We start from the raw sequence: 13,448 nt of genomic DNA on the forward strand, positions 1-13,448 counted from the left end.
GGTTTCGACTTGATCTTAACACCATCCTTCGTACAAACAGAAATTTTAGAGGATGTCATTTTGTGTTTAGAGGAAAGGCATAAGACATCCCTAATGTCCTTCCACTTCAAACAAAGCAGGTGGTTTCTCCTCATTGACACAGACTGATTCCTTAGGAGTTTCTTCAAAACATTATTTTCTTTTGGCAGTTCCTTTCGATTAGCCATACATGTGCATACAGCTTTTGTTTTATTTTTCCATAAAAAATCAAAAACTGCTGGCAAATTATAAAATCTGTCCATATAAACAGTGTGACCTTTACCCAAATAATCGGCAAGCAACCTCTGAAAGAGTGGTGTTATGGAATTGTCTTTCGATCCTTTACCATTGTATACTTCAAATCCCAGAATGTAACCATTCCTAGAATCACAAACAGTAAACATTTTTATTCCATACGTGTCTGGTTTATTTTTTATGTAGCCACAAAAGACCACTCACTCACGAAATCCATGCATGCCTTCATCGGTTATGAGGTTTTCATAGGGATAAAATGATTTCTTACATTCCCATAATAGACGATTGAGAGCTGGTCTGATTTTATGCATAGCATCATGCATTGGTTGACCTCCGGGAATCTAGGTACAATTGTCATTCAAATGTAAATTTGAAAGTATGGCCTTGAACTTATTTCTGCTAATTATAGATCCTGGGAAAGGGGTTGAAATAAAACTATTGACAGACCAGTAGCCTCCCAATTTTGGCTTCTTCACGAGGCAAATATGAATAATTATGGCGAAAAACAAATTTCGTGAAGCTTCACTCCAACCCACGATGCCAAACACTATGTGGCTTTAGTTTGGAGCCTGATTTCAGTTTATCATAAACACTCTTTGCCTACCTCTTCATTTCTGATTTTGTGCGTTTCATCATAGAATGTGGAAAGAAAATAGAAAACACGTTAAGTGGAGTGGATCTTTCGTCAACTGCAGCTCTTACTCCAGTTATGTAAGAGAACTGTGGCAAAGGAGAGACTAGGTCTTCGAATCTCCAACCTAAATCAGTATCTGTTGATTTCGTTTGTGAAGACCGCTACCTCTTCCGTGATGGTGCAGAAGATTGTGTTGCAGCAGAACAACATTGTCGCTTGGAAGTTGTTTGAACAGCGGCATATTTATCATCAGATACATCTGTAAAGAAGAAAAGAAAGACGAGATGAAGACAAATAAAACATAACTTACTTGTAATTGCAGTGCCAGTACTGAAGCAGCAGCCCTAAAGATGACAAGTTGTATCAGTCTGTAGCTTACCTGAATTTGAATCTTCTTCAGACTGTTCCCACTCAGATATTTCTCCCTCCGATCCAGAATCAATCAATTCTTTTTCCAGTGCCTCTAAAATTTCTTGATGACCCAATAAACGTGACTTGTTGGTAGCAGGATCACAAACAATGATATAACCTAACGAAACCGCGTGCAAATATGACAATGTTAGCACACACAGGCTCAGTCAGACACGACAGCAGTGCTAAAGTTCGTTACTGCTTCTTTCCAAGTAGTGCTAGAGCCTGACAAGAGGGCAGCACCAGTCAAGGGACAGCCAGCCAGACGCGTATACAATGTTATCACTTGTAATGAGTCGTTTTCGAGTGACAGGAGGCTTGCATGACGTGAAACATTGCGACCCAAACTACACTCTGGCATGGTCCATTGAGCTCAGTCCTGTGGCCCGAGCTACACTTAGGCTTGGTCGCCAAAGTGTTAAGGCAAATGCTAGGATTTTTCCTTCAAAAGGACATGGCTGGCCACTTTCCTTCTCCATCCTTTCCTAATCTGACCTTGTGCTCTGTCTTTAATGACCACATTGTTGATAGGACGTTAAACAGTAACCTCCTCCTCCTCCTCCTCCTCCTCCTCCTCCCTCTCCCCCCTCTAATCCTATAGTGAACCAGAGTTGAGGTGATGTAAAAATTTATCTTCTCTGTGAGGCCACACTATGAAAGTATCGTACATGTACCTCCAAGTATCGCACTCGTACCCCCTAAAAAGTCATCCATAAAAAGCTTGTCTACCAGGGCAGACAGAGGACTACTCGTGGTGATGCCTTTAGTATTTTCAAAATATTTATTGTTGAACATAAAATGGGTTGGGGGAAGTGTGTCGAAACAGAGCAGTGACGTCCACATGAAATTTATTACCAGTTAGTGCCAGAGAATCTGTGAGGGAGACGTATGTAAAAAGAGATACTGCATAAAGCTGACTAAGTAGTCCAAACTATTCAGACAGAGAACCCTCAGTCCGTTGATAAAATCAGCTGAGTTTTGTATATGATGTGAGCATTTGTCCACCAGTGGACTCAGCAAGATAGCAAGGTGTTGTCTAAATCATATGTGGGTGCACCAGTGCTGCGTATTATTGGCTGTAAAGGAAGGCCTTCTTTATTAACTTCAGGAAGGCTGTAAAGTTGTGGTGGTACACAACCATTTGTACTTATTGTCTTGATGGTCTGATGGGAAGAATTTAGGAGTGGCACACATCCTATACAACTGTAATCAGTCTTTCTATATGTAGAATCACTTAGTAGACCATGCACCTCATTAGCATACAACCTAAGAGGTAACACTACTTTTCAATTACTTTTATCGGTCTTCAATACCAATATGTCAGGATGCTCTCAGAGATTTTGTAGTGCAGCCCTTTCTGCAGAGATTAAGTTACTTTGTTGAGGAGGAGTTTACCAAAGAGAATGGCTCTTCTTCTGTTCTTATTTCTTCTGCTGTATCCAAAGGAAAGAGTTGTATGGCTTCTTCAACACAACTTACGAAACTTAGAAAGAGATGGTGCTTTATGTGTTGGTGCAAAATTGAGTCCTTTGCCTAAAATAGACATCATCACATCATTTATATTTTTCTTCATGAAGTTAGCAATGGACTGTTGTGCAGTTGTTGTCAACACAAGGCAAACAGGTTTTGACATCTGCTGAGAACTTTCATCCCAGTGGATCCAGTCAGACTTGGCCGAAGTCACTCCATCAACCCAATTCCATGATACAAGTGAGAGATGTGCTGCAACCTTCAGATGTATGTGGAACAAACGTGATAAAATCAGTCTCTGAGGCGATACTCGCTAAAATCCAGAATCTAAAATCAGTTCCTAGCAAAAGTTGTTCTTGACTGTTGTGGTTGCCTCCTTGTCAATCTAATATGAATCTCACTGCAACTGTGAGCAGAACACGTATATGAATCCTCTAAAACCACATCACCTACCTAATTGGGATCCTGGCTAATGCACGATGGTTATTTCTTTGTAGATAGTTTTTTTGAGGCTGGAAAAGCTCATCACTCTTGCTTCATTTTCACACCTGAAATATTTTTAGAACATTCCAATTTCATGTACAAAGTGCCTCGAGAAATACAGTTAAAAGAAAGGAAAGAAAAGAAGTATGCACAAGATCATTCTAGTTTTATACAAAGTCATTAAGTGGGCTTCTCCATACGATATTATCTAATGGAGTTTGTGGTATCTAAATGTACCTACCCCTTCTTTCATGTACAATCGAAACATATCATTCATATTACATGCACATGGATGACTATGCGATTATGTTTACAAGTAATGTGCAGACGTGGAACGGATGGGATGATGTAGGTTGTCACTTATCATTGTGTAGAAATTGGATAGTGCAGTGGATTTAGAGCATTTAGGGGGGTGCAGCCTATTGTACATGTTTTACAGGCGCGATGTATATGTAATCAACATGTAGACTAACCTATGATAACCTCTTAACTTTGAGTGGCACATACACCCTACATCCTCAGTTATTCGTTGGGTGTATCCCAGTCTCTGTCTGCCTGTACATTTTTTCTTTCTAGAGCTCTTTCTAGTAACATGGAGGTTATCCCCTGATGTCTTAACATGTGTCCAATCATCCTGTTCCTTCTTCTCGTCAGTGTTTTCCATATGTTTGTTTCTTTGTGCCGATTCTGTGAGAACTTCATCATTCTTTAACTTATCAATCCACCTAATTTTCAACATTCTTATATAGCACTTAAGTTGTAATCTGTTCCAGTTTTCACACTGGCTGTAATTTAATACCATTACAGTGCTGTGATCCATACATACATTCTCAGAAATTTCTTCCTCAAGTCAAGTCCTATGTTCGATACCTGTAGACCTTGGCCAGGAATACCCTCTTTGCCTGTGCTAGTCTGCTTTTCCTCTGTGTTTTGTCCATCATGTCTCCCCCCCCCCCCCCCGCCCCCCGTTCCACCATTTCTGACGTTAAGTTTCTTGCTATTCTTGTTTCCGCTACTGCTCATTACTTTGGTCTTTTTCTGTTTTACTATCAATCCATATTCTGTACTCATCAGGCTGTTCATTCCATTCAGCATACCCTGTAATTCTTAGTTTTCATTGAGGATAGCAATGTTATCAGAAAAATTATCAATAATGTCCTTTCATGATGAGTCTTAATCCCACTCTTGAACCTCCTATTATTTCTGTCATTGCTTCTTTGATTTACAGGTTGAACAATAGGGGCGAAACACTGCGTCTCTGTCTTATACTCCTTTTATTTTGAACACTTTGTTTTTGGATTTTCAATCTCATTGTGCTTAACCTATCATGATTCTGGTTGATCAAGCAAAAAAGGACAAACAGTGCAACATCTTTGGGAAAAAGTGCCTTCATTGTGTGTGTTTCTAACAAAAAGAAATTTTGTAATGGTTGGTTGTTGTATTATCAAAAAATTAATTAATTATTACAAACTAATAAACCAAAAATTATTAAATTCTGGATTTCTGTCATTTAAAATATAAGCTATTGAATTATATTTAAAAAAAATACATAAATTCCAGATCGGTGGTTATTTCATAACATAGCATTAAATGTGAAGGACCCTCAGCTGCTGCACAGGTGCACACAGTGTGGTGAAACTCTTTAGCAGTGTGCGGGAAGATCAGACTTGCTTCCCCTCACCACAGAGAGAGTGGGGATCATGCACAGAAGTGACGGAACACTCCAACAGCTTCCAAAATTAATGTTTCACTCTGCAGTTGAGTGCACACAGATTTGAAACTCCTGTCAGATTAGAATTAATTGGGTCTTAACAACTCCTTGGTTGACTGAGCTATCTGGGCACAATTCGCATCCCACCCTCACAGCATATCTGCAACTAGTTTGGAAGGAAAGAAAGAGGAATTGGTGGAAGTAAAGCTGTGAGAGTGGCTCATGAGTCGTGTCTGGATAACTCGGTTTGTAGAGGATTTGACTGTGAGAGGCAAAGATTTTGGCTTGAAGTCCCAGTCCAGCACACAATTTCAATCTGCCATGACACGTCAAAGCCAATAATCTTGGTACTTCGTGTGAGAGTAAAGTCTTGAGAATTAACTTCTGGCAGGTGCTATGGTACAGGGGGTCTGAGCATATTCTGTTGCGGTATAGTGCTTGGGGAGAGTCAGAAGCCACTTGGAAGCTGATAATCGCTTTCATTAGATCCAGTAGTTTGTAATATGTCTCAGGTTCACATCAGTTAGTGATGGAAGGTGCTGCTGCTGCTGCTGCTGCACTTAGCGTGATTTTGCATGGTTGACAGTCTCGATTGTGGCCGACTGACATCAGGACTGATGCAGCAGGCTGACAGCTCACAGTGTGTGACACACTGAGCGACAGCCCATCTGTGAAAAGTGATGGGTTTAGACAGCCAGGTAGTGAACCCAACACAGTTGGTTGGCTGGTGGCATCTGGTGATGCCAAGTGCCTAGTAGCTTGGTGGCTAAGAGGGCCTCAGCTTAACTCTCTGCCTATCAGGTGGCAGCTGAACACCCTTGGCAGGCAACCTCACAGCAGAGGTCAACTCTGACACTTGGTGACTTAATGACTTCCTACTTTGATGTATGTCTAGTCTGGCTGGACGACCAGTATTTGTGTCCATATGGGTTTATTGTGCTGTTGCGGCTGCAGGAGTCATGGTTGCCATACGCCCAAGTATCCTTGGTCACTGTAACTGTTGGGGCACTGACCAGCAGGCAGATGATAATGCCACGTGGGTGCAACACTGTGTCAACATATAGCCGTAAGTGGCCCGAGTTTTGGCATTGGGCCTGCACAATACTAGGCAGGTGTACCAGTTTCTTTGGCTCTTCAGTGTATGTTACTGTTCCTACGCAGATTGTTGAACTACACATTCAGAAGAAAAATGGGAACTTGAAAGAGTACCTGTTTCAGGTAAACTCTCTATGATTAGAAATTCAACATATCTGAAAGTGCCGGCAGTATTCTCACTCACAACACACCATACACAATTGTGCATTCAAAGGGCTACTTTAATGGCAGAAAGACATCCCAAGCAAAGAGGTTGCAAGCAGTGATCTAGTTTGGACTAGAGTAACGCCAAAGAGGTTGGAAGGGTGAGACACATACATGTGCACCACCAGCACAAAAACATACATATATTAAACATGTTGTATCTCAGAAACTATTCGGAATAGGGCATATGTCCATATGAAGTTTCTTGCTTCAAATGAGTGTTACTGTCATATACCTGAATATTGACCGTTCCTTCTGGGACTCCCTGTACTGTTGCAGCATTGACATGTGTTTTGCTTCATCAGCACTCTACTGCAGTTTACAACTACCTCACTATATAACAGAACAAACAAAGAGTATGATGCAGAAATGAAAAAAAAAAAAAAAAAAAAAAAAGCTGCACACACAATCCAATTCTGTGGTTGTCAAACCATATAACTGCTAGCATGGGCCTTTGGAGAACTATTTCATTTATAATTCACATATCAGCACTATTTACAACAAACTGTGCATTCAGTTGCCTACAGTGTACATTCTCCTAAACTTCCCTGACGTACTCAGCCTTCCACATCTCAACCGGGCATTCGGAGCATTCGTCCTACACTACCTGTCGTAATTCCTTGTTTCCGGGAATATCCAGCATAGTGTGTTATGTGATTCGGTGCATGAGGCCACATGACCTGGTAGGTTACACTGTGTGCACTCAACCTGTTCCCTGAACTCATCCCTTGGCCACTTCCCAGATACCACAATTGAATCTGTACATGGCATAATGAAAAATAGGACAGCAGTTGAAGGACGAACACAGCTACTGCAAATATTGAACCATCATTGCAGGCTCTTTCCCACATCTGACCCGACTTGTAGAGGGTGTAGGTGACCCTGGTGGAAGATATGGGTCAGGATCAGCCAGAAGCTGTATAATCCCTTTGTTACACATATTAGTTTGTAGTAAAACTCAGGCCCACATGAGGCAGAGCTGGAAGGCAGGCGTCTACTATGACTACTGCTACACTTAGTGTGGCCCAGGTGTGGCGCGGTGTCAGGACTGATGGAGCTGGCTGACACCATCTGCTGCGTGCGGGACACTGAGTCCAGCTTAGCTGTAGCAAGTGACTGCCAAAGATACCGAGGGAGTGGACCCTGGACAAGTGGCTAGCTGGCTGTAACTGGTGTTGGCAAGTGGCTCAGTGGCTTGGTGGTTAGGAGGACCTCAGTTCAACCTTAGGTTCATCAGGTGGCAGCTAAAAATCTTTGGCAGGTGGTCCTGTCAGGAGGGTGGCACAGTGGGGGGAACCTTGCAACAGGGACTGACCCTAAGACAGTCGGCCAGCCCATATTTATTTGTGCTGAAATGGATTTGTAGTCATGTTACACTTGCAGAAGTCATGTACACCACATGCAAAAGTGTTCCTGGTTACAGTAGCCATCGGAGCACTGATTGACAGTTGTATGGTGACACTTGGCAAGTTCCATGGTGTAATGCTGTGGCAATGTATAGCTGTAAGTGGCTCACTTTAAAGCTGCAAGCCCATCTGCCTAGGCTTGGGTTGTTACCTTGGGGTGCTGAAATTTGAAAATTGTTGAGATACAGAAATGGATGTGCGTTCTACATTTCATCAGGAACCCAAAGTGACTTGCAAATTGTTCAGTAAATTACAAAAGTGGTTCAAAATATTGCCCTCGCAATTAATTTGAGCACATACACTGTCTAGTCATATTAATGTGACCACCTGTGGAAAGCCTGAAAAACCACATTTTGCAGTGTGGACCACTAAGAGACATGCAGGAGAGAGTCAGTGAAGTTCTGGAAGGTACCAACAGGGATGTTGAGCCATGCCGACTCCAGTGCTGTGGCCATTTGCCCTAGGTTAGTCAGTTTAGGATCCATGGTGGGAACAGCCCAGTCGAGGTAGTCCCACAGATTCTCAGTTGGGTTTAAATCTTGGGAGTTAAGTGGCCAGGGGAGTGCAGTAAACCAATCCTGGTTCTCTTCGAACTATGCACTTGCACTGAGAGTTGTGTAACACATTGCCTTCCTCTGCTAGTAGCTGCCGTCGTGCCGAGGAAAAACAAACTGCATGTAGAGGTGGACATGGTTCCCAAGGATAGATGCTTACTTGTGTTGATCCATTGTGTCTTCCAGAATTACGAAACCACCCACAAAAACATTCTCAGGCCATTTTTACCTCTCTCCTACAGCCTGGACCCTTCCAACAGTTGTTGCAGGGTGTTTGCTTCCAGATGTTTCGCTCCGATGGGGCATAAAACGTGACTCACCTTCATCGCCAATGAACAGCAGTCAGCATAGGTGCATGTACCAGGCGCCTGCTGTGGAGGCCCATACAAAGCAAGATTCGCTAAACTGTCATTGGGGAGACATTATTGGTAGCCCCGTGGTTCATCTGGGCAGTCAGTTGTTCAACATTTGCACATGTATTCGGCTGCACAAATCTCTGTAGCCGTTTTTTGCCCCTCTCATCTATGGCCATTGGTGCACCACAGGTTCCTTGGCATCAGTTTTCATATTTGCAATTTTGCCATGCAGGGAATACTTTAATCGAGTGACATGTGAACAGTTTACAAACTTCACCATTTCAAAAATGCTTCCACCCTTGACCCAAAATCCAATGATCATGCACTTTTGGAAGTCAGAAAAATCACTCTGCTTCTCCGTTACAACAATGAATGCACTGTTTTCCATGTCCCTCCCCCCAACATGTTTTGTATATCCTCCACTGCTGGCACTGTCACCTGCCATCTGTAGGTGGTTATTGCGCTTTGATGTCGAACTTAGGTGGTGGTCACATTGCTGTTACTAGACAGTGTATTAGTATACCTGATTGTCAAATAATTTCAGGTATTTACCAGTAATTCCTTTCCTGCATGTATTTATTTGTAAAGTCTTCCTTAGTTGTTATAATGGTAGAACATTATCAGGTTCTCTTTACTATCCCACAAATGCTGTGGCCACAGAGCCACAGAATCGGCGTACTCTACCAATAAAATTAATCTGTTGGGACAAATACCATCGACATGATGTTCTCCCTTCCCTCCCAACTCTGCCCGTCAAGAGTTTAATGCAACTATTTTGTGTTACCTGACAAACCACCAATGGCACCACATTCAGTACAATAAGCAAAACATTTCTTAGAAACAGTAGATTGTTCAATCCAGTAGACAACTGATAAGCCTAGTAATGTTGTCAGTGGTTATCCTAGCCTGTAACACTGTACCTGTACCTGTACCTATACCTGTGTCTGTGATTTATGATCATATGTGAACTTGGAAACATGTTAGTGACTTTGGATGCCACCATTTTAAAATTTTGACTCCCATAGTATCTAAACCTTGCATTTCTGGACAAAAGTTCTCCACTTGAAAAGTGTTGAATTTGTCAACTGGTACAAGATACTAAATATGGTCATTGTTGATTTGATGCACATTGCATGTATATAGAATATTATACCACACCATTATAATAGTGAGACAGTTGCAGAAAAAAATGTTTTCTCTCTTTTTAAAGTTTCTGTTCTGTGATTGCCATAAAATATTTTTCTGATCTTATGTGATCATACAGTCCAGATATGCGTCTCATGTGTTGCTGTTTCTCTCTCCCACCCACAAAGAACACTGACTTTTAACATTGCAAATAAACATTTTTGTTTTCTAACATTTGTTGAATATGACAGTGGATAATGTTTATATTTTTACCAGAAAAACTTGATGAATTATTATGTCCGATTTATAAAAAGAGGCAAATAAGTGGTTATTCCATCATCTTTTGGGTGCGCATCTGGGATAGTATTTCTTCTTCCAATATTTCAGCTTATAACCTTACAGCCATGTTCAAGATGAGTTGTTGCAGAATTTAAATCAGATGACACAATGCTATCGAGTAAACGTGCATTGTGTCGGAGATAACTGGCTGCAACAAGATTGTCTTACATAAAACTTCGTGTCAAATAGTAAAACAAAGCAAGTGCAGAGTCAGCAAATCCACACTCCGTCTTCAGGCCACAAGTGGCCCAACGGGATCATCCGACAGCAATGTCATCCTCAGCTGAGAATGTGGATATGAGGGGCATACTGCTCTCCCAGTCTTTACGGTTTTTACCAGAGCCACTACTGTTTGGTCAAGTAGCTCCTCAATTGGCATCACAACGCTGAAAAATGGCAACAGCGCATGGCGGCCTGGATGGTCACCCATCCAAGTGCCGGCCACGTCCGACAGTGCTTGACTTCGGTGATCTGATGGGAACTGGTGTATCCACTGTGGCAAGGCCATTGTCATCTGCAAATCTACAGTGCTTGCAAATTATGTGATTTATTATTAAAATGTATGAATTGTTTTGAAATGCCAGGTAGTGAAGATTCAGAACAATTATTTCTCTGAGAGTGCAGTTGTGAAATGAGTAGTTTTCATGAAGATTCCTCGATCACCGAATTCCTGTAAGACAAGGCTTAGACCAGTATCTTGACTTTCCCATAATCCATGGAGTGATCACTGGAAATACAGTGTTCAGTGACTGCAGATTTCTATGGCTGTAGAAGATGGGTGTGTTGCTGATGTTCAATGCACTGTTCTTGAACAGTGTGCATTGTTTGCCCTATGTACCTCGTGGCACCCTCCCAAGGAGTTTCATGTATACCCACTTTTCATAAAAGCAGGTCATCTTTCACAGATACTACAAAGACTGCCATCTTGTCCGATGGGAAGAATATCACATTCATTTTATATTTCTTCATTGTTTTTCCAAAATTTGACAGAACATTTCCGACATAGGGTAGAAAGGCTGTGGACTTTACATCTCTTTCCTCTTGCTGTTCTTGCAGATGGTCTGTTATTTTTGTTTGCAGAGCTCTCTTAATATGATATTTTGTGTATGCGTTTTTACTGAAGAACTCATACAGTTGTTCAGTTAGACTGTCAGGGACACACTCTATATGGACCCTTTGTGCTAAAGTTTTAAGGATGGTTATAGTTTGCTAGGGATGGTGGCAACTATACGCCTGAAAGTATTAATCAGTCTGGGTGGGCTTGCAGTACAGACAGTGCCCTAAAAGCTGAACTAATACAGCCAAAAATGGTAGACTGCCATTCATTTCCCATTCCGTGTTAAATGTGACATTTTCACGAATGGCGTTAAGATGTTCAAGAAACTCCGCCAATTTGTCCTCCCATGGGACCAAAGTAAGAATGTGTCATTTCTCAGTCTTACACTATGTTGTGTCCTCTAGTATGTTGTTGTACAACATCTTTCTGCAGACATTTCTTGGAAGCAAAAAGCGTTGACTGCCATTTGTGCAAAGTTTTGGAATATTGCTATTTTCTGTTGCTGGAAGTCAGTGTTAAGTGCACTACCTCCATGGATTTCATGTTAACATAAGAAACTAAGACACCTAAATTCTTCCTTTCCTACACCATTTTGCACATTTTCTCAAAAACGGCACACTTCTGTGCAAAATAATATTTTTTGAATATCTGAGTTTTGCGTTATGTAGTGTTGTATACTGTGTGCCGATTATTAATACCAAAAAGCAATGAACACATCATCATCATCTTATGTTCTCTTCCATTCCCTGTAATGTAATTGGTTGTTCAGATACAACCAGATGGTTGTGCAAGCTGGCGAATAATCTGTGAATGCTCATCCACTTGTGTTTCCTTCTATTTGCTCCAATGTAAAGAGGACTTTACTAGATCCTATTCCCATTCCATAGTCTGATCTTGTCTTCATGATCCCTTAGGGAGTGATGCATATGGGGTTGTAGTATATTCCTACAGGGTTATCCCAAAAGTTTTTAGCAGAAATTCAGAAATTTGTTTTTATTTGCAATATTGCTGTTACACGTTTCAAAATACTCTCCACAAGCACTTATACAAAGTCTGTTCAAAAACTTCCGGAACATTCGTTATTTCACACCAATGGTGTGTTGGAGCAAAATGCGGTTGGTATCCCTGGACACTCCTGTGTTTAATGTGTAACTGTCTGGAGTTTGTGTTGTATGCCCGTTAGTTATTGTTCGGTGCTGTATTGAGTAGCACACCATATGATGCAAGAGGTTTACGGTAAAGAGTGCTTAAACTGTACTCGGTGTTATGAATGTTTTACATTGTTTAAAATTGGCTGACAGAAGTTAAAAATGACCTTTGTTGAGAATGCTCTTCAACATCTACAGATGATGATCATGTCTGAAACGTCAGCGAAATTGTGTGTACCAGTTGAAGACTGACTGTCCGAGAGATTGCAGAACAACATTTTAGTAGGATTTGGTAATGAAATGAAATGTTGACACAGCCTCTTGGAATGCATCATGTTGCCGCCAAGTTCGTCCCAGAGCTCATGAGTCAAGACGAGAAAGGCCTTCGCCTCACAGACTGTGAAGAGCTTTTGGGTTGTGCAGATAAAGACATGTTCCTTAAGAGAATCATAACTGGTGATGAAATGTCGGTCTATGGTTATGATGTTGATATCAAGGTTCAATCTTCACAATGCGTTAGGACAAGTTCTCCAAGACCAAGTCAGGTCAGATCAAATGTCAAAGCTATGCGGATAGTTTCCTTTGACTTTGAATGATTAGTTCACCCTGAATTCATGTCACAGGGACAAACTGTTAATCGCTGGTACTATCAGCATCTGTTGCGATGCCTGCGAGAAAATGTGAGAAGGAAATGGCCTGAAATGTGGCAAGACAATTCACGATAATGCACCCACACATTCATTCATCCATGTTGGTGCATGACTATTGCACAAAAAAAATGAAGTCACTGTGCTGCCTCATCCTCCATACTCTCCAGGCCTAGCCACTGCAGACTTTTCTGTTTACAAAGTTGAAAACCCCATTCAAAGGATGAAGATTTGCAATGATAGACGAGGTAAAAGAAAATTCACAGACAACACTTTGCGCAATCCAGCAAGAGGTGTACTGAGACTTCTCCCGGAAATGGAAATGGTGCTGGGAGTGTTGTATCAATTGTGAAGGAGAGTATTTTGAAGGATACCATGCATAATAAGTAAAAGTTAAGTGTAGAAAAATTTTGTGGACAAAGTTCTCAAGTTTTTTGAACAAATGTAAATTTTTTCCATCCTTCGAAACCACTTCAAAACTGGCTCAGTCTAATATTCTTTATTGACTCCTTAGAGAAGTCATTTAGGGCACTGT

The 13,448-nt window shown here is 41.4% G+C and overlaps 1 protein-coding gene and 1 pseudogene across 5 annotated transcripts in view; one reads left to right on the forward strand and one right to left on the reverse strand.

Annotated features, from left to right (window-relative positions):
- Nucleotides 1-13,448, forward strand: part of LOC126469922 (membrane-associated tyrosine- and threonine-specific cdc2-inhibitory kinase) — a 177,821-nt gene that overhangs the window by 47,591 nt on the left and 116,782 nt on the right. The window lies entirely within an intron of this gene.
- On the reverse strand, nucleotides 10,456-10,573 carry LOC126472134 (5S ribosomal RNA; annotated as a pseudogene).

This window comes from Schistocerca serialis, chromosome 3, assembly GCF_023864345.2.
Source record: "Schistocerca serialis cubense isolate TAMUIC-IGC-003099 chromosome 3, iqSchSeri2.2, whole genome shotgun sequence".
NCBI classification, from domain to species: Eukaryota; Metazoa; Arthropoda; class Insecta; order Orthoptera; family Acrididae; genus Schistocerca; species Schistocerca serialis.